Source organism: Rhipicephalus sanguineus, chromosome 1 (assembly GCF_013339695.2).
Source record: "Rhipicephalus sanguineus isolate Rsan-2018 chromosome 1, BIME_Rsan_1.4, whole genome shotgun sequence".
Taxonomy (NCBI): Eukaryota; Metazoa; Arthropoda; class Arachnida; order Ixodida; family Ixodidae; genus Rhipicephalus; species Rhipicephalus sanguineus.
The window spans coordinates 34,363,252-34,382,606 of NC_051176.1; the positions used below are offsets into that span (position 1 = coordinate 34,363,252).

Genomic DNA, 19,355 nt, shown 5'->3' on the forward strand with positions numbered 1-19,355 from the left:
AAGCGCTGACAGCGCTTGTGTTTGAGTCTTATGTGTGCGTATTTGTTGCCCTTTTGTGCACTGCCTATTCGAAAATCATGGCTCACCAACTAGCCCATCAGTACATATTAAAAGATGTTCATTCCTTAAACTCACATCCACATGACGTCTAGCGGCTTGTGAGGTGCACTAATTATGGCTCTCAAAAACGAACGCTCGACAGACTGTAGGCCACAATAATTTTCGCTCGCTTGAGTGCTCGCTATATGTAATGTTGTCACCTGAAAGTAACTGTTGCGAATCACTATTTTGTAAATTTAGTATTTATGATTTTGGAAGTAGGTGTAGGTGTCTCGGCATAAAAGAGCAGTTGTATTGTACTGCCTTCTATGGAGAGCACGCTGCATACCTCCCATTGTTCCTTTTAGGTATTAGCACATAACACATCTGATAACACATCAAATGTACAATACTCTTCTCAGGCTATTGCAATGTTTTGTTACACACAATGAGTACAATGCATTGGCCCGAAAGATTACTGCACATGCAATCATAAGAGTGTTTCAATACTGGCGAAATGACAAGAGAATGAAGCGAGTCGAAAGTAACAAGGCAGTATCACAAAAGTTTATATGAGCAAAGCAATGCTGTAAACCATAAGAGTACTCTCAACGTGTAAGAACACAGGCTAAATGTCTAGAGAACGCAGATACACTAAAAAGAAATGAGGCGGTATGATAAAAGTGAACTGTGAACCAGCTGAAGACTAAAACCGAAACTGTCTGCCAGCAGTCCCAGCATAAGTCCATAAAAAACAGAAACTGTCCACCAGCAGTCCCAACATAAGTCCAGAAAAAACAAACTGTCTGCCAGCAGTCCCAACATAAGTCCAGACAGGCTCCTCGGCCGAATTAGTGTGGTCTTGTGGGTCACAGGAGGGGCTACTTGATATGCTCAGTCCGATCGCTGTGTGCCTGGATTCAAGTAGAAAGGAAGGTTAAAAACAATAGAGCCGGTACAGTAAAGGACTCGAGAGTTCATGAAACTGCTTGAACCAGAGAAACTTGTCGCATTGCTCTTTCTATTTTATGCCTTAAAGTGGCTCTCTTGCAAAACACATCAATGGAGCCCCAATTCTATGACTTTGAGAGGGCACCCAAAACTATCCTAAATTGAAAAAGTATTAAGATACGCAGAGACTGTCGGTCTTTCCCCCAAAAAAATGTGACATGAAGGCGCACTGCTTCAAGAAAAGTAGATTAAATTATTTAAAAAAACATGACAGCTAAGTAACTAACTGGTGGAGGTGAAAGTTTAATTATTATCTAATGTAATATGTCTTTTCTCCAGGATAAAATGAGTCAGGGCATTAACTGCAGTGAAGAGTCAGTACAAAGCTGAAGCCTGCTACAAACAGCCTTCCATCAAGGGTGTCAAGTATGGTGTCATCATCATTAAATGGTTACGGAGAACATTTCTTGGAAGCTTGAGAACATTCATACTGGACACGACTAAGCCTTGTGTGTGATGCATTAGTTCCCAGTCAGGTGCAAACAATGAAGCGCTGCTTTTATTAAAATTGCTAACATGAAAGGAAAGGTATGTTATGCACTAAATACGGCTACAAACGCTGTATTATATATATATAGGACAGACGATTACTTTTAGGGCTCGTTTTCCTCTGCGAGACAATATATATATATATATATATATATATATATATATATATATATATATATATATATATATATATCCAGATTTCCAAATACTAGCTTGCACGCAACCTCGATGAGGTCCGTGTAGACTGTTTAGGTAACAGCCTTTGAATAAGCATGCGATCAAGCAGTATTCAGGAGCGAATTAAGGAACTGGATCACTGACTGCAATGAACTGCAAGAGAATTTCCCCATTCTATGAAGGCAAACTGTACTTTTCCCCTTTTCTAATTCTCAATGTAGGAGCTAATCAGTTCACCTAGCCGGTATCACTACCTTACAGGGGCCCCTCAACACTTTTTGAGCATGGTCAGAAAGCGCTGCCAATAGGTAGTCGAGGCTCCCGAAAAAACACAAGCCAAATATAGCGCAGCACGAGCCCTGGATTGTACAATAAATTCTCCCTCTTCTCTCGACAAATGATGTGTTAGTCCACAAATCATAGCGTGTTTGTGCACAGTTCCGCCATTGGCTGATTTGAGCATGGCGCTTATTCCAACTAAGCTTTGGCATGCTAGAGAAAGAGACAACAAGCAAGCGCACACAGCTAAACAAATAAAAATGGAACGACAGCTGCGACATACCACGAAAAACAACGCTAACAAATGCACAGTACTAGAAAAGGGCACGCTAAACTAAGCTTATCATGGCTACTCTGGCAGCTATAAACCATTACATCAAGGAAACGAAGCAGAAGTAATGATGTCGATATCACCGAGGCATGCACGGCGATACAGAACTGTGCGTTTAGGAAAACACGACTGCGAAAATAAACAAACACTTTTATTCACGCATTACACAACGGCCTTGTTGTTGTTGTTGTTGTCCTCTGTACATGGCTAATACCCAATGCAGGGGATTGGCCGAGTAGAGGGTGAATTTTGCTAAAATTATCTTCAGGGTGTCGTTCGTAGAAGCTATTATTAACTAATATACTGAATTGATGTTTCAATTATTGGTAATGAAATATTTACTCAGGCAGAATTTAGATAGATATTCTTTTAGATTGTCGAATGAATTCCTCAATGGCGAAGAAAACATCCCTGTGGCTGTATCCCAGAGTGGTGGCCCCAAAAGAAAGTATAACCGACTCCGATACTTCCAGGCCCAGCTTTCGAAGAGGTGGTTCTATGATTTTTTCCTTAATGTCGTGAACCGTCGACAGGATAAAAAGAAATGATCGATTGTTTCCTCCTGATTGCAGAAGAGGCACAGTGGGGAAATCGCTAGACCTGCTCTATGTAAGTAAAAGTTGAGGGAGCTAACGTGGCAACGAAATTTCGTCATGACTACTTCCATTATTCTTGACGTGGATAAATCACTGCGCCAGGAAACCATAAGAGAACGTACCTTTGCTGGCCAATGGCCCACTGCCGGGGCGGACAGGGTTCAGAAATTCTTCCACGGTTCTTGTACGCGACACAGCACCCAACAGTGGTCTACGTCCACGCCAGACGACACGGTATGAACTATGGGTTTAGGAAAACGCGACTGCGAAAAGAAACAAAAACCTTCATTCACGCATTACACAACGGCCTTATTCACTAAAGGAAAGCATAAGAGAACGTATGCACGTACCTTTGCTGGCCAATGGCCCACTGCCGAGGCGACCGGAGTTCAGAAACTCTTCTACCGTTCTTGTTGCACGCGACACAGCAAGAGAACACATCCAACACACAACACCCAACAGCGGTCAACGTAAGTACACATACGTCAGATAAAAAGCAGCGGACAAACGTCGCTGTTGGCAGCGTTGGCCCCGGCAGGACCAAACCTCAAGACCAAACCACAACTGGTCCAAACATGTGCGCCATGTGCGTACACATGCGTACATGTGCGAAAGAAAATGTGATGGCGATGGCGGTGATGGGGACGACGTCGACGCGTGTCACAACCATGGTCACAATTTAGGGAAAGATTATGTACAAATTCATGCTTTATATTGCCGCTAATTTTAATTTAAAAGTAACTGTACTAAGTTTGTACAAAAGTAATGATTTTTTGTACAAATCATGGCGGCCATGACGTATTTTGCGTTGCAAACGGAAGTAAGCATAGCCTTTTAAGACTTGAAATGTAGGCTTCAAGATGTGGGCCGGGATCAACAAATATCACTTTTCCCGTTAGAACGGGCGTCCGTGGAAGGCCAGATAACATCACAAAAATAACACAAATAAAATGCACCGATGGTACAGTGTGCACAACTCATACCGTACCGACAGACACGGCGCCTTGCGGCGCAGAGCCGCAACCACGGTGCAGGAAGCATGGCCTCCGAGATTGGCAGGCGCGTGCACCGCCGGTTAATGTCGGAGGCCACCCAGAAAGGAAAACCAAAAAGGGACGGGGAAAAAACAAACCGCGAGCCGCTTAGAGGTGGGGGAACACGCAGCGCGCGCCTTTGGCAGCGTTGAGGAGCAGACGACAGCGGTGTTTTCATCAGCAAACGCCCAATTTATTCCGTTCTTTATCTTTCTCTTTTGTTGCATCCGTTTCTGCGAGCTAACGCGAGGAATCAATGCCAGACTTCAGTTGATGCGCCGATCTAGTGTCGTTGAAACATTCGTTGATTATTTCTAATCCCTTGAAGGTCGGCGTTTTGTGAAAAATAAGCACAAATGTGCACCGTCTGTTACTGACGTCCAAAATGCGTCCATCGTTCACACAGCGTACATGTGCATTGTACGTCCGTCACAATAAGCCTTTGTATATCTTTTAGACGTCCACATTGCGCAAAGCGAAAATGGGACATCTTTCAGACGCAAATAAGACATCTTCTTTCGTCCTAGATGTTTGGATTATACCGCTACGTACCATGGACATTCGTGGTTTACTGGGTTGTTCCTTTCCCGTGAGCAAGGGACGAGCGCACTGAGATACTTCCCAGCTGCGTTGACGGCCTTCAGTCTCTCGAAATTGGTCTTGTTTTTCACATTGACTGAACACATGTTGTTCCTACTATAGCACTCTGAAACGCGGTTCCGAAAACACAGCGCAGTTTATTAATGCATCTCCGCCATTGTTTAACTACCTCTTCTTTCTCCACAGCAGACTACCCACTACTAGTTTATGTCCCAAGTGTGTCGTGCCAGAAGAAGAAGAAAAGTATGCCACAGATAGCCCCCCCCCCCCTGCAGACAAGTGGCCGTGGGCACTTGAAGAAAAAAAAAAAGATCAGACGGAGCTTGTCAGAATGGGTGCTGGCTTGATCCTTTCAATGCTGACTGTGTCTTCATGCCCATTACGCAGGATTGTAAAATGATGTTCAGAACGCTTGATGACTGGGAAAGGACCGTCATAGCGAGGCTGAAGAGCACGGCGAGACGCATCGACACGAACAGAAACGTGTGAAGATGTCTGTAGGTTTGCCGGCAGAAAAACGTCGTTCTTAGTGTGAGCTGAAGTTGCTGAATGCGCCGATGCTTAGGCGGAACGAGTCGGTGAACAACTTTGACGGCTGCACGAATCATGGCCAATTTCCCCGTAGTGGATTTAGCCATTCCGCCAGGACCCAGCGAGCCGGCCAACCAACCAACCAACCGGTTTCTTCCAGTACCCCTGCTTTTGGTATACGCGTGCCGTGGTTGACAATAATCACCATCGTCACCACTCTCGGGCACACGCGCGTTGGCAAACGGCCCGCGCCTTTGGCCCCGCGCACATCACTCTCGGTAGCTGCTGGCGTCGAGCCTTCACCCGGTCGTATCAGCTGACCACGATACCACGTGAGCGTCGACGTCGGGATGCGCTGCTGAGAGCCAGGTTCTGCAGGACTGCAGCTATCGCTACTGGGGTCGACGACGCTATCGCCGCCATGAAGCCGTCTTCTGCTGGCCGCAGCGCTTCGGCGCCGCCGGGACAACCACCGGTGAAGCTGAAGCCGAAGGCGCGAGCGCCTCAAGCGGGCGCGGCAACAGCAAGACGGCCGAGGGCGCCAAGCAGCCTAGCGACCCCACCAAGATCATGAGGTCGGCGCTGCGCGTCCTCAAGCTACACCTGGACAGGGTGGGCCGGAAGCTGTCCGAGCTGGACCTCGACAACCACGCGCTAATGGGCCGAGTACAGTTTTTCCGCTCCGAGAACTGCAAGCTCCATCAGGCGCTGGAGAAAGAGCGCATCAAGGTGAGAAACAGTCCGGACAGAAGCTCGGGTGCGGGACCCAGCAGCGCCCAGGGAGGCGCGACGTCCAGCTCGCCCACCGGCGCCTCGTCTTCGGCCGTAGCCATCCTCTCCGGAGAACGAGGGTCGCCGAGCGGCATTGCCAACTCGAACAGCATCCGTCCCACGCCCGTCGAGCAGGAACCGTGGCCACTGTGCCCTTCTGCGCCAGGCCGTTCGAGCTTGCTGGCCGACATGATGACGCCGTCCACGTCGTCTCGCCGTCTCGCCGCCCGTGCCGCCACCGCGCCTAGCTCTGCCTCCTCTGATTCCGGCCACGATGCCCGTCTTCACGTTCGGCCAGCCGCAGCGATCCAACACGTCGTTCCCGGACGCATCTGAAGACCCGCTCTTCCTGTTCACGGATCTCTTCGAGGACACTTCGGACGAGTCGGTCAACAACAACCTGAGCATCACGTCCGGGTCACCAATAAATATAGCACTCTGAAACGCGGTTGCGAAAACACAGCGCGGTTTATTAATGTATCTCCGCCATTGTTCCAACTACCTCTTCTTTCTCCACAGCAGACTACCCACTACTTGTTTATGTCCCAAATGTGTCGTGCCAGAAGAAGAAGAAAAGTATGCCACACTACTATTGATGAGGATTTCAGTCACTTGCGCTGGCGCGACCCGCTCGAAATATTCCATTAAGGACTGCCTGGTAAGCGAGTTCAAGCTGTCTGTCGTAGAGGTAGGCATGTATAAAATTGTGAAAGACTGCTTGCCATGATCCGCCGCTGCTTGCGAGTCCCTCGACCTTGACGTCGTCCGAAGCTTTCTTTTCAACCGCCGAGTGGTGAATGTGGTGAAATCGGCTTCCGGCTCCATTTCTTCCACGAATCAGCTGTCGCTGGAATCGCAACGCGCGGCTGCGACGACACGATCACCCATCTTCGGTCCATCAGTAGGCAGACGGCTGGGGCCTGCGGTCTTGTCGGGTTAATGGCCCCCCTATCTCGAGGGAAGACGTCCTCCGTCTCGCATGATCAGTGGTGGTCAGGAATTCTCAGAATTACAAAAAAAATGAGAAGGAAGGAAGGAATACAAAAGGGAGAAGGCAGGGAGGCTAACCAGACAGCAGTCCGGTTGGCTACCCTACGCCGGGCATAAGAGAAGGAGAGTGGAAAGATGGGAGAGACAAAGAGAGAGAGAGAGGGGGAGCGAAAAAAAAACATGGTTGATCCATCCGTCATAGGAATCGGCATAACACGAAAGTAAAGCGTGCCCTTACAGAAGTAACTGAATGTTTACTGTACATTGATATAAGAGAGTTTGCACAATGTATATTGATATATGGCAGCTAATGGCACCATTTAACGTGTATGCACCCACTTTGATGATTGCTGGTACAGCTCCATCCCAACGACTAACGTCCATGTTAAATGATTAAACAGACCCTTGTGGTAGCTGTAGTAGTTAATGGTGAAAGCGTAATCAGAGAACGAGGTGTAATAGCCAGAAGAGCGTCTCATATTGGACGCAGAACTTGGTTGCCATCCCGCGGCATGTTAAAATGTGATTGAACGCAAAGCGCGTTGTGCCGCCCCAGTAGCCCGGCCGCGATTTTTCTCGGGGCGGGCTCGTGAGCGGGGAACGCGGTGTTAGAGCCAAGTGAGGCAGGTGCGCGTCGCAAAGCCGTTTTTGGTTTGGATTAGCGTGATGCTATGAGCGAGGCCGACGCTTTTACGACGCTTGGGCTTAGGTCGCCACCTCGCGGTGTGTTAAGGCAGTGACAAAATTGAACTTCTATGGAAAACGTGCCGAATCGGACGGCCGTGTAAAGCGGTGCAGGTGCTAATCGCGGAGTCCAGAGTAATGACGAATTACTTTAACTTACCGCTCCCAGAGGGCAACAGCACCCCGCCGACCGGGAGAGTGGTAGATATAAAAGGCGCGTTTGTAAAGCTGCTGTTATATGTGACCGTGGCGCAGTGGATAGCGTGCCCGGCACCTGTTGTTGCGAACCGAGCGGTCGTGGGTTCGATGCCCGTGGACGGAACCTTTTTTTCTTTGCCATCTGATCGTGTAAACTTTTTCGACGTCATTTCCGTGACGGAAATACGTCACTGAAGTCTTGGTGGACCCCGGCATAAAACAGTTTCGTGTTAAAAAAAGGAAATGATCAATATATGCGCTGACACGTATGCGGCGGTGGCACTGTACAACAGTCATGGACGTTAACGGCCCGTAGTCCTTAAAAAGCACAAAAGTGCTTTAACTGCCTTGTGGGACGACGAGCGATGGGGACGGTGCTCCAGCAGCATCTGCACGGAGAGCGCCAGATCGTTGCATCGCATCAGAAAGAGTTCGTCTTTCAGAGGCAATTCGAGGGCAGCGGCATAGCAGATGATCGATGTCTTCCTCAGTGCTGCAGACCTTGCATGCCGCACTCTCTGTAACTCCAATTAATGTTTTGTGTGCTTTCGTGAAGGCAACTCCCCACCGAAGCTGACAAAGAAGCGAAGCTTCACGTCGACGAAGTCCAGATGGAGGTCAGAGTTCCAACGTAGGGTTTATTTGGTGGAGTCTCGTACGTCTTATACTTGGCAAGTTCCACTCCGCCAAACAGAGACTAAGTGCCAGGTGACGAAGCTGCCTTGCAACGTCTGTCCTAGAAAAAGGAATCGGAACGGTGGTCTCTTCCTGATGGCATGTGCGAGCAGCATTGTCTGCGGAAACATTGCCACTGATCCCGCGATAACCAGGTAGCCACTGAAAGTCAACCTCGTGGCCTTTTTCTTTGAAGCGGTGATGAATCTTCAGAATTTCGTACGTAAGCTGTTCGTGGCATCCGCGTCGGAGAGCTGACTGCAGGCACTCTAACGCCAGTTTCGAGTCGGAGAAAACACCCCATTTGCTCGGTCTCTCCGAATCGACGTACTCTAGTTCACAACGCAGAGCCGTAAGTTCTGCCACCGTAGATGTAGTTACATGGGATATTTTGAGTCGTAGGGTTAGTGCTCCTTCCGGTATCACCACCGCACGACCGGAGGTGGACACGGTCGACCCATCGATGTAGATGCGCACGTGGTTACTGTAGGTTTCGTGTAACAAAAGTAGGCTCAATTGGTTTAGAGCTGGGGCGGGTAAAGCTGATTTCTTCTGCAGTCCTGGAATTGTTAAGAGTACTTGTGGAAGTTAGAAGCACCACGGAGGAAACACCGGCTTCTTCGCAGGCGCATACCCTGACGTAAACGATGCGCGATGGGCATGGACAGTTGCACTAAATGTCGTGCGGGGCCTTTCAGCAGCGAGGCTTGCCAGGTGGTGGGAAGGGTTCCTGGCATATTGCCTGAGCTGAGTGCGCATGGTCTCAACGGTGATGTGCGTCGTCATCGAGTAGTCCTGAGCAATGGCAACAGTTTCAGCTGTTGAAGTGCAGCGTGGTACACAAAGGCATATCCTAAGCGCCTAACCTTGAATGCTTTGTATCGTACGAAGGTTGGCTTTGCAGGTATTGGATACTGCAGGTAGGCTGTATCGAAGGAACTCAATAAAAAATACCTGGTGCAGCTGTAACATAGAATGTATGGACACTCCCCATGTTTTCCCTGTGAGGAACCTGAACAAGTGACAGATAGCAGTCAGGCGCTTTTTCACATTATCCACAGAGACCTGTCTTGGAAAAAATATGTGAGCAATTCAAAGCTCAAGCATGCCGAACGCACTTCTTCCTATCTCATGAATGTGAAGATTTCAAAAAAAGATTAAGATTCATCGAAAGAGCAAGACACCAGACGGCATAGAAAAGACCGAGCGCTATGTCAGTTTTTCTGTCCCCTCCGCTGTTCTTGCAGTTATTAAATCTTGGCCATGCTTTAGCAACATGCCCAATTTTACTCTCTTCAAAAAAGCTATCCTTGCTGTACTAAAGTCTATTCATATGCAGACCTGGTCCTGTAGACTATAAGTGTCTAATTTATGAGCCCTTGATCCACTCCTCTTGTTCTTTCATAACGAGGGCCTCGTGCCAGAAAACTTGCTGCCCTCAGGTAGCATTTGATGGTTTATTGGTCAGCTACCAGCTCGTAAAGAGTACACGGGCTACGTGACACTAGCGTGACTACGAATGCTGGTGTGGCACTGCCGGGATTGCACACACAGAGGTGCCCAGTGGGGTGGATGAGAGAACGACTATGTCGTAGCTAGAGTGGTGGAGTATCAAATGCAATACTTTGTTGTAGGTCCAGGGCCTGGCAGCAGAATGTTGTATTTTAGGAGCTTGCTCCTTATCGGGGCTAGTCCATCACCGTAGCCGCTAGTTCTCATTGCTGCCGCTAGAGGCGCAGCTGTGACTGATTTCAACAGTGCTCACTAGATTGCGCCTATATAAAGCGCTCGCTTTTGGCGCGCTACCTTTCTCTTCGCCGGGAGCTCATCAGTGCACTTCGCTACCGCTACTAGTCATGAACACACAGAAAGCCAAGGCAGTGGCGGTGAGAGCTCGCAAGGTAGCAGCAGCATCGCGGGCTCGCCGCCAAGACCCGGCGGTGAGAGCTTGCGAGGCGGAAGAGAGACGTCAGCGTCGTGCGGTCCCCGAGATAAAAGCCCGCGAAGCCGAAGGAGCGCGGAAGCGACGGCAAGAGAACCTCGAACAGGTACGGGCGCGGGATGCAGCGGCCAAGCGCTGAAAGCGGTCGCTACCTGAAGTTGGTGGCGCCGACGCGCGCTTCAAGCGCGATTTCTTCGACCACACGTTCGGCCACAGCTGCAAGGTCTGCGACCGCTCGTGGTTCGACAAAAAACTGACCACAATCGCTACTATAAAAACGTGTCACGCCTTTATATGACAGTAGATGAATTGTACGAAGCATTCACGGTTTACCCAATAATCTCCGAGCAAGCTCTTCTAACATCATTCACTTCGTGGATATAGTGGGGATATTTTGTCCATATTAATTCATATTTATTTATGTCATAAATACTACACTACATTTAAAAACTACGAACAATCTCCCCTATGCCTCCCTTGGCTTCATTTTCTTCTGGCTTCATCAGGTTGTGGCTAACAAAAAATGAAGGCCTTGATTTATTGCCTTTTTTTTCGTTTGTTCTATTTCACCGTGCTGTAAGGACGCCAGAGAACCAGTAACCTTACTGTGACCTGCAAACATGTATACACATAGTAGAAATGGGGTCCTGATGTGTGTAGCGTTCTGCACCGTGGTCTTAATTTCTGTCCAGCCACAGGCGGACACAGTGAATTTCAACTACTTAAAGACTTAGATAATTTTGCCCGCAACTTACGCCTGCGCGAGTTCTTTGACGACCAGCCCAATACAAGCGATTCGAAAAGCGCATTACCTTCCGGCAAACGTTGGGTCCCTCCTTCACAACGCGACAGATGCTTAGATATGTACATCAAAGCAGTACAACGAGATGTACTGCAAGTGTATCAAAACCAAAAACCCTTCCGCCGCAACCTGTCCGCCAGGGAAATGAAAGCACTAGATGCTCTGTCCTCTCGCAACGACATCGTCATAAAGCCTGCAGACAAAGGTGGTGCCGTTGTCGTAATGAACAACTCCGATTGCACAGCAGAGGCCAACAGACAGCTTGCCGATGCGACGTTTTACAAACACCTGGATCATGATCCCACAGAACAATACAGATCTCTTGTCCAAAAGTACTTTGCTAGATCTTGTCAAGAACAAAAAGGTGCCTGACAATGTAATTCAGTCTCTCATTCCCCTAAGTCCGATCCCAGGTCGTTTTTACCTTTTGCCTAAGATACATAAAATAAACAACCCCGGCCGTCCCATTATTTCTGGCATAGGTACTGTCACAGAAAACTTGTCCAGCTACGTTGATTCCCTGATTAGTAGTATCTCACCATCACTTCCGTCTTACGTAAGGGACACTACCGACTTTGTGTCCAGGTATAACCGATCTCACAATTCCTCAAGGTTCTCTTTTGGTCACACTTGATGTGGCGTCCTTATACACTAACATTCCTCATGCACACGGAATCGCGGCTGTCGCCAAGTCCTACGAAGCAGTATCAACCGATAAACCTATCGATAGCAAGACATTGGCGACACTGCTAAGGCTTATTTTAGAGCTAAATAACTTCCAATTTGAAGAACAGCACTACGTCCAGGTTAGTGGCACGTCAATGGGTACGCGGATTGAACCCAACTACGCCAATATATTTATGGGCCAGGCTGAAAGTAAATTTTTGCAATCCCGCGAGCTAAAACCTTTTTATTATAAACGTTACATTGATGATATTTTTCTTATTTGGCCACACGGTGAACAGGAGTTGCTTTCCTTCATATCTGACTTTAACGATGCTCACCCATCAATATCATTTTCGCACACGTATTCTGCATCTACTATTACCTTCCTGGATGTCAGCATTTCAGCAGTAAATGATAAGCTATCCACTGCCCTCTACAGGAAGTCGACAGACCGGTATCAGTATTTGCACTTTGATAGTAGCCACGTGAAACATTGCAAGACTAGCATTCCTTATAGTCAGGCCTTGCGCTTCAAAAGAATCTGTTCCGAACAATCAGAGTTTGACAAAAATTGCAGAACACTGAAAGACGCTCTGGTCAAACAAAATTGCCCATCACAATTAAATGACGACGCAATAAAACGCGCTGATATACATGATCGTAAAACGCTGTTGTGCACGACAAAGAAATCGACTCCCTCATCCCAGACAAACCTTGTCCTCACCCTTTCGGCGTCAGTTCCGCGCGTTTCTGATGTGCTACGGAAATACCATAGTATTTTAATGCAAAGCGAACGCCTCAGAACCATTTTTGCAAAACCACCTAAAGCAGTGTATCACAAGGCTAAAAACATCCGAGACATACTAGCAGCATCATTATCGAAAACAGACTGTCCTGACACGATTGGATGCCATCCTTGCCGAAAACTGCGATGTAAAGTATGCCCATACATGTGAACATCGCGACAAGCCACTAGTAAAGGTTCGAACTTTTCTTTAAATATCACAGGCAATTTCAATTGTGACACCAAAAGCGTAATATACATGATCGAATGCGTGCTATGCAAAAAACTGTACATTGGGCAAACAGAAGGGTCTTTTAGACTGCGTTTTAACAATCATAAATCTCATGCTAACACCTTGCCCCACCTGCCCATTTCAAGACACGTGCACCTCCCCGACCACTCTTTCGAAAATCTACAAGTCACATTACTCGCATCTAATTTCCACACAAATTATGATAGAGAAGCCCGTGAATCATTCCTCAGCTATAAGTTTGATACCGTCGCGTCTGGTCTAAATGAAAACGTAGGAAGACTGAGTTGCCTATCTGTGTAATCTGTATCACCTTGTCTAGTTACTGCGAGTTGCTCAGTATATCGTTTGTATCGGTTTGTTACGCAGCACCTATTTAACAGCGTTTTGTATATAGCTCTTTCTCTGGTTATCGTTAAATATTTGTTTCTTTTTGCACGTTGCTATTACCGGTCGTACTCCATGCCATGTTATGCGTTTCATGTTTCGTACTTATATACCGCGTGCTCGCAAAATGCAATCTTTTTACACATGTACCAGGTGCACTTCAAAGCGAGTGACATGCATTTTGGTTAGTCAATATATCGCCTTTCATGTCAGTTTCATATCTTCTTCTTTCTGATAAGCACATGTATATAGACTGCACTCATGCCATGCACTGTTATTTGATGAAGGCCGGACCCGCGGCCGAAACGTCAATAAATCGCTTCGTACGCGTGTCTGTTTCAGTGCGTATATATATATATATATATATATATATATATATATATATATATATATATATTTCTAGCAATGAGGATATAAATGTGAAGAAAGTAAAGTGGACGAAAAGATAACTTGCCGCCGGCAGAGACCGAACTTGCGACCTTTGAATAACGCGTCCGATGCTCTATCAATGAGCTACGGTGGCGGTCATCTTCTCGTCCACTTTATGGGGTATATATGTGCATTTAAACCTACGAGTGTTAGTCAGCGCCGATGGTGGCATGGTGGCCAGTCTGTAACACTCTTTTTCTGCCTGTTGGCGTCACATAGCACGTGATCTTTTTACGAACCGGCACCTCACCAATAATCCCTCGCATACTACCTGAAGGCATCAAGTCTGCCAGAACGAGACCCTCGCTATGGATTAAGGAAAGATGACTTTTAAGGGCTCGTTATATATATATATATATATATATATATATATATATATATATATATATTATATAAAGTGGTAGTAGTGCATTTTTTCGAGGGGAACTTAACTGGGGTAGCATTAGATCTGCTGGGCTGAAAAACTTACAAACGTTATAGTACTAGAAATAGCTACGAAATTAGTTGCGTAACTTCAACTCACCGATGGCAGAACCATTAGCAACCGTCAGTGTCATCATGAATTGAATGTGCCCAACGGCCAGCATGCAAACGACGTCTATGGACTGGAAGCTGCCGCTGACGTGGAAAGGCAAGGCTAGCAAGACGTTTACGTCCACTGGTAAGCGTGAGACCTCGCCATGGACCGCTGTAGTCAAGGCTCCAGTGTCGCGGAAAAGTACGAGACAGATGGCCTCGAAGATTTGTAGTTAGCAACTGCTGGTCTACAACTTATATATATGTGATTCTGTTCAGAAATAAGAAGTGGGGTTTGGTGTGCACGATCACTGTCTCTCGAAGAGGACCCCTCAACCGGTACACACACGGGGAAACGGGATGAAAAGGAGAAAGAGAGGAGGAAAGACACAAAAGGAGAGCTTGCGGGAAGGTAGGACGAGGGTTGAACTATACTACGTGGCGTGTTGGGTTTATAGCCGCTCGCCGAGGCCGTCAGCGTCGATGAAGGAGTGAAGGGCGGCAAGGGCATTATGGCGACGATCGCTGCAGCCGGTGGGAAAGAGGATGTCCTCGAGGGTCTCACAGGGCAGGCCGAGAAGGCGGCCACACCACGGCGGCCACACCTCTACGGGCGAAGGTCGCTTCTCCAGAGTTCAGGACGAGTAGGCATGTAGAGGCAATGACGTCACTCAGGTCCCGACCACGCGCGGAAGTTCGGGGACATCCCCAGCTGACATGGTGAGCGTTAAAGTCACCACAACACACAAGGTCTCTGTGAAGGGCAGCGACTAGTGGTGGCAGAAATGCAAAACTGGCCACACTGACGGGGCGATCATACACACTCACTACCGATGTATCGACGCGGTCTACTCGCACCGTGGCGGCCACACACTGGACAGTTGAACAGCAGAACCGCTCTGTAGGCACGACCACGTGCGCCAGTGAAGCGCGGATGTATAGAGCGGCACGGGGCTTTCCAGGTGAGTGCGAGATGTTAGTACAAGGGATACTGTTGCATTCGGCAAGCGCACACTGTGCGGGACTACTGTAACCAATGTATCCGGGCAGCGACACCTCCTCAGCGCGAGCATACGTCTCCTGCAAGGCAAGGACATCGTAGTCGCGCAGGCGAAGGATCGCTGCGAGCTCTGCTTGTCGGCGACGCAGTGAACGGCAGTTCCACTGCAGTACGCGTGGCCTAGACTCGTGTCGATCACTCGCCATCATTTGTTAACGCAAGGTGGGTGGCCAGCGCTGCAGCACAGTGCGGGCGAACAGGGCAGCCGAGAGGGAGAAAGTCCATAGCGGCTGTCGGCGCTGCCGAGAGCACAGCGATCACAGAGTTCCTCTTGTCTGTGGCGGTTTGCGAGTTCTTTGCAGAGGGACGACCAGCGGCCGCCGCATACGAAAAGGTCTCGCATACCATGGGGTGGGCGTGGGACATGGTGGTAGAGCCGGGTGTTGCTGGGTCTCCTGTATTCCGTCCACGCGCGATAGCGAGCGACGATTCGGCGCGCACTACCAACAAGCGCGCTCTTCCTGCCAACGAGGGCAACGGGGCTCGGTAGCAGGGTGGGCTGCACCACAATAGAAGCACCTCGCCTTCTTCGCGGTGCACTCACCGAGGGAGTGCGGTCTGCCACAACGCACACATCGCCGCTCAGACGTGCACGTTACGTCGGTGTGCCCATAGCGTCCGCAGAGTTCACACTGGGTTGGTCATGCACGGTGAGCACGCACGGGCCGGCGCTGCTTGAAAAGTTCCACATCAGGGGGAGCCTTGTTGCCGGCGAAGCGCACAATAACGAGGCGACCAGAGCGAGAGCACTGAAGGACAGGCAACCGTGACGTGATGTTGGCGCGGATCGCATCCTCATCTAGCACCGGGTCGACGTTACAGATGACGCCGCTGCAGGTTTTCGTCAACGCCTGCTTCGCGCGCACAGCAATGCCGCAGATGTCAGCCACCGCGAGCAGGGAGTAGAGTTTGAGTTGCGGCGGTGACGTCGACCGCGACGACGTTGTGGCGGAAATTTACGCGGACGCTTCTGACGCCCTCGAAGAGGAGCCAAACAGGAGGCGATGGCTTCCTGTGTGGCTGTTTGGAAAGTTTCTCTCCTCACAGCCGGTCTCCATCTCCAGCTGGGTGCCGGGGCTTGTGTGCCGTGGGGACCGGGGAGGTGGGTCGCTGGCAGCGGGCTTCTCAGCACGCTGAGACCGACGCCCGGTGTTGATGGGAACGCTTTGTGCGCAAAGCTCTGTAGCACTCGGGGCCCCAGTGGGGGGGAGGACGCGGAACTCTTTAGCCGTCAGCTGTCCCAGCACGCAGCTGCTGCGAGGGAGTGGGGAGGAGGGCACGCCATTGAGGGGCTCCTTTGCCTCAAGGACGGGCAATGGCTCACCTGAACTTGCTGTGCACGTGTGAGCGGGAGCTGGGTTCCCCGGAGTCAGCCGTGCTTCCTCCGTGACGTCAGCAAAGGAGGAGAGGGGGCTGGTGGGCGACCGTGTGGCTTCATTTAACGAAGCTGATGAGGCGGTGCTTTCTTCGCTGCCCCCTTCGATGGGAGAGGGAGGGTTCTTGTTTGACAAGGAGCACTGTCCCTCCTGGTTCTCCTCTCGAATGCGAATGCCGTCGTTACCCTCCTGTTCCACCGTGACTTGCTCGCTGGAATTTGCCTCGGCGTTAAAATGGCCGACTTGGGAGGGAGGACGAGCCAAGATGGTGGCAGCGTCTTTCTGGAATGGGGAGGCAACGGCGCCCGGGGAGTTAAAGGGGACGGGGCTGGATGGCGGTTCTGGCGCCTGGTTCGTGGAGCCTGGTACAACAGTGGCGGGTCGTTTGTGCCTGCGTGGCTGAGCAAGACTCTTGCGAACCTTGCGAGGACGGCGGCGAGGTGACAGCGATTTTTTGGCCTGTTCTTGCCGAAGGAGGTTGTTTGCCTCCCGAAGAAGTTCAAACGCTCGCCTGGAACTGCCATCATAAGCGCCTAGAGCTGCCGCTTATGGTGAAACCAGACAGAGAGCTTGGCGGAAGGTTGTCGTCCATCACAAGGAGTGCCGAGGGACAGGGAGGGAATCGGCTGGTGGGGGGTAATAAAAAACATGATATAAAAGAAAAGGCCGATTGAAAACAGGTCAGGCGGACCTACATCGTCCTACTTAAGCCCCAATGAAGGCTGGACACGGGAGCGCAGAATAGATAAGTAAATCGAATGATAGAGGAGGGGGTAGGAAAATAATAACTGTGGATAGAAAATATAAAAAAAAGAAAGGGAGAAAATGAAAAACTGACGAGCTAGAAAAACGCGTGCGACCACGCCGACAACGCATCCAGCAACCCAGCGCCCCACCAGCCACCCCAAGCCACCCTCGGCAAGGCGCTGGTGGAAAGTGTGTTCTTTCTGGAGGGAAGTGCCACGTTCGCGTGCTATCGCTGCCAGGTATGGCTCCAAGGTTTCACTGGACAACAGTCAATGCATGCTTCCAAAGCAGCCACATTTACAGTAGAATGTATTGGCGCGCCACTTTGGGTTCGACACATTTGAAGTCCGGATTATGGTTACGACACGAAGGAGAAGTAACGAGGAAAAAAATAGGCCGCGTATCTGCGTGCTCCGCTGCGAATGCCGTCTAAAGACGATAGAGGAGGCGCTGCGTCTACGCTGCGTTAGAGTTACTGTATATGCTACCTTTGGGTAGCAGAGTTGCGCATAGGTCTGTCAAGCAACCATGGCTCTGTCGCGAAGACTCACTCCGTTTTTGCAGGCGAAACGCCTACCGGGTCACCGGTCCACATGTTTGGCGTGTTGAAGACCGGTTATTTACTTTAACGTGAATGACTAGTGTCAATCCAGTTCGCTGCAGCGGCGCCATCGAGAAATACAAAAATTGGCCCCAGCGTCAGCTTCTCCGCAACGCATGGTTGCTAGCGGCGTTTGGAAGACAGATGCGCAACTCTGAGCATATGCAGTAACTCTAACGCTGCATGAGATATGGACGCCATCTGGCAATACATCGTGAAACATGAGCTTGTGCAGAGGGTTTCCTTCCTACGTGGCAGAGGGCGTTCGTCGGCGCGCATAGCATGGCATTTTCAGCGCAGCCGCAGCCGCAGCTTAAGAAACTAGGGTCTTTAGAAGTACGTATCTATGCATTTTCTATTAAAGGAACACACCACCTATTACTTACCTAGTGATGTTGCGCCTCAGATATGCGTAATATTAACTTTTTGATCGACAACGTTCACAAGTATGAACAGCCGTACCCGTTCAAGATGGGTGGGCGGTAAGCAAGTGGTTCAACTTTGGCCGGGTGGCTGAACCGGGTGACAGACAAACAGACAGACCAAAATTTCTGCGCTTAAGTTCTCCAAGAAAGACTATCGTCTTTAAAAACAGGAAACGTCGAGCCCAGCGCCAAATCCTAAAGCCCTTGTAACGCAGCGCTGCAACTTTGTAGGGCCAAACACAGTCGTCAACTCATCCTTTTAATCTTCTGTCACACGACCACAGCCTCATCACAAGTATTGGAACTGTCAACACAGCGCCACTCGTTTTGCTCCCGAACACAGTATTTTCTTGGACTGCTCACAAGGATATAAAAGCGCGCTGGTTAACCACACGGTGTCGAAGCAAGAATCCAATACAGAGCGAAGTTCATGAGTTACCGTACGTACTAGGAATCACTGAAGTAATGTGCTGTCAATTCGAAATGCCGCAGTGCACCTAACTGAGAGACTGGGAAACGAAGGAAACAGACTGCTACTGGCACTGAAACACACACTGCAGTCTCCTCGAATGCTAGTTACCGTCAGTACACCGGCGCCGATCCCCGCTTCTTAAACACACCAAAGCACAGGCTTCCCTACGCTTCACCGCACAAGGAGAGACAATAGGCAGTTCCAGAATAGCGCACGCGAAGTGTCGTTTACTAATACTTTGAATTAAAGAGCAACTATTACGCACTATAATCTGTTTATGTGGATTCTTATTTTACAGAACATGTGCAGCCTTTTCAGTACGGACTACACAGACAAGAAGCTATAGGGCAGGGGTCTCAAAAAATCGGCCCGCGGGTCGCATGCGGCCCGCCGAATTTTCGCTTGCGGCCCGCAGCCCACACATGACAGTCTTCACTCCATATTTCTTGTATAACATTGTGAATGTTCGTGACATTGCTAAATGGTGCTCGCA

General features: G+C 49.3%; 1 long non-coding RNA gene across 1 annotated transcript; it reads right to left on the minus strand.

Annotated features, from left to right (window-relative positions):
• Positions 1–513: 513 nt before the first annotated feature.
• LOC125756982 (uncharacterized) lies at positions 514–3,354 on the minus strand. Its single transcript, XR_007414969.1, has 3 exons — positions 3,273–3,354; positions 3,045–3,185; positions 514–953 (listed from the first exon to the last, which is right to left on the minus strand). It is a non-coding gene; the product is annotated as an uncharacterized LOC125756982 (long non-coding RNA).
• Positions 3,355–19,355: the final 16,001 nt, after the last annotated feature.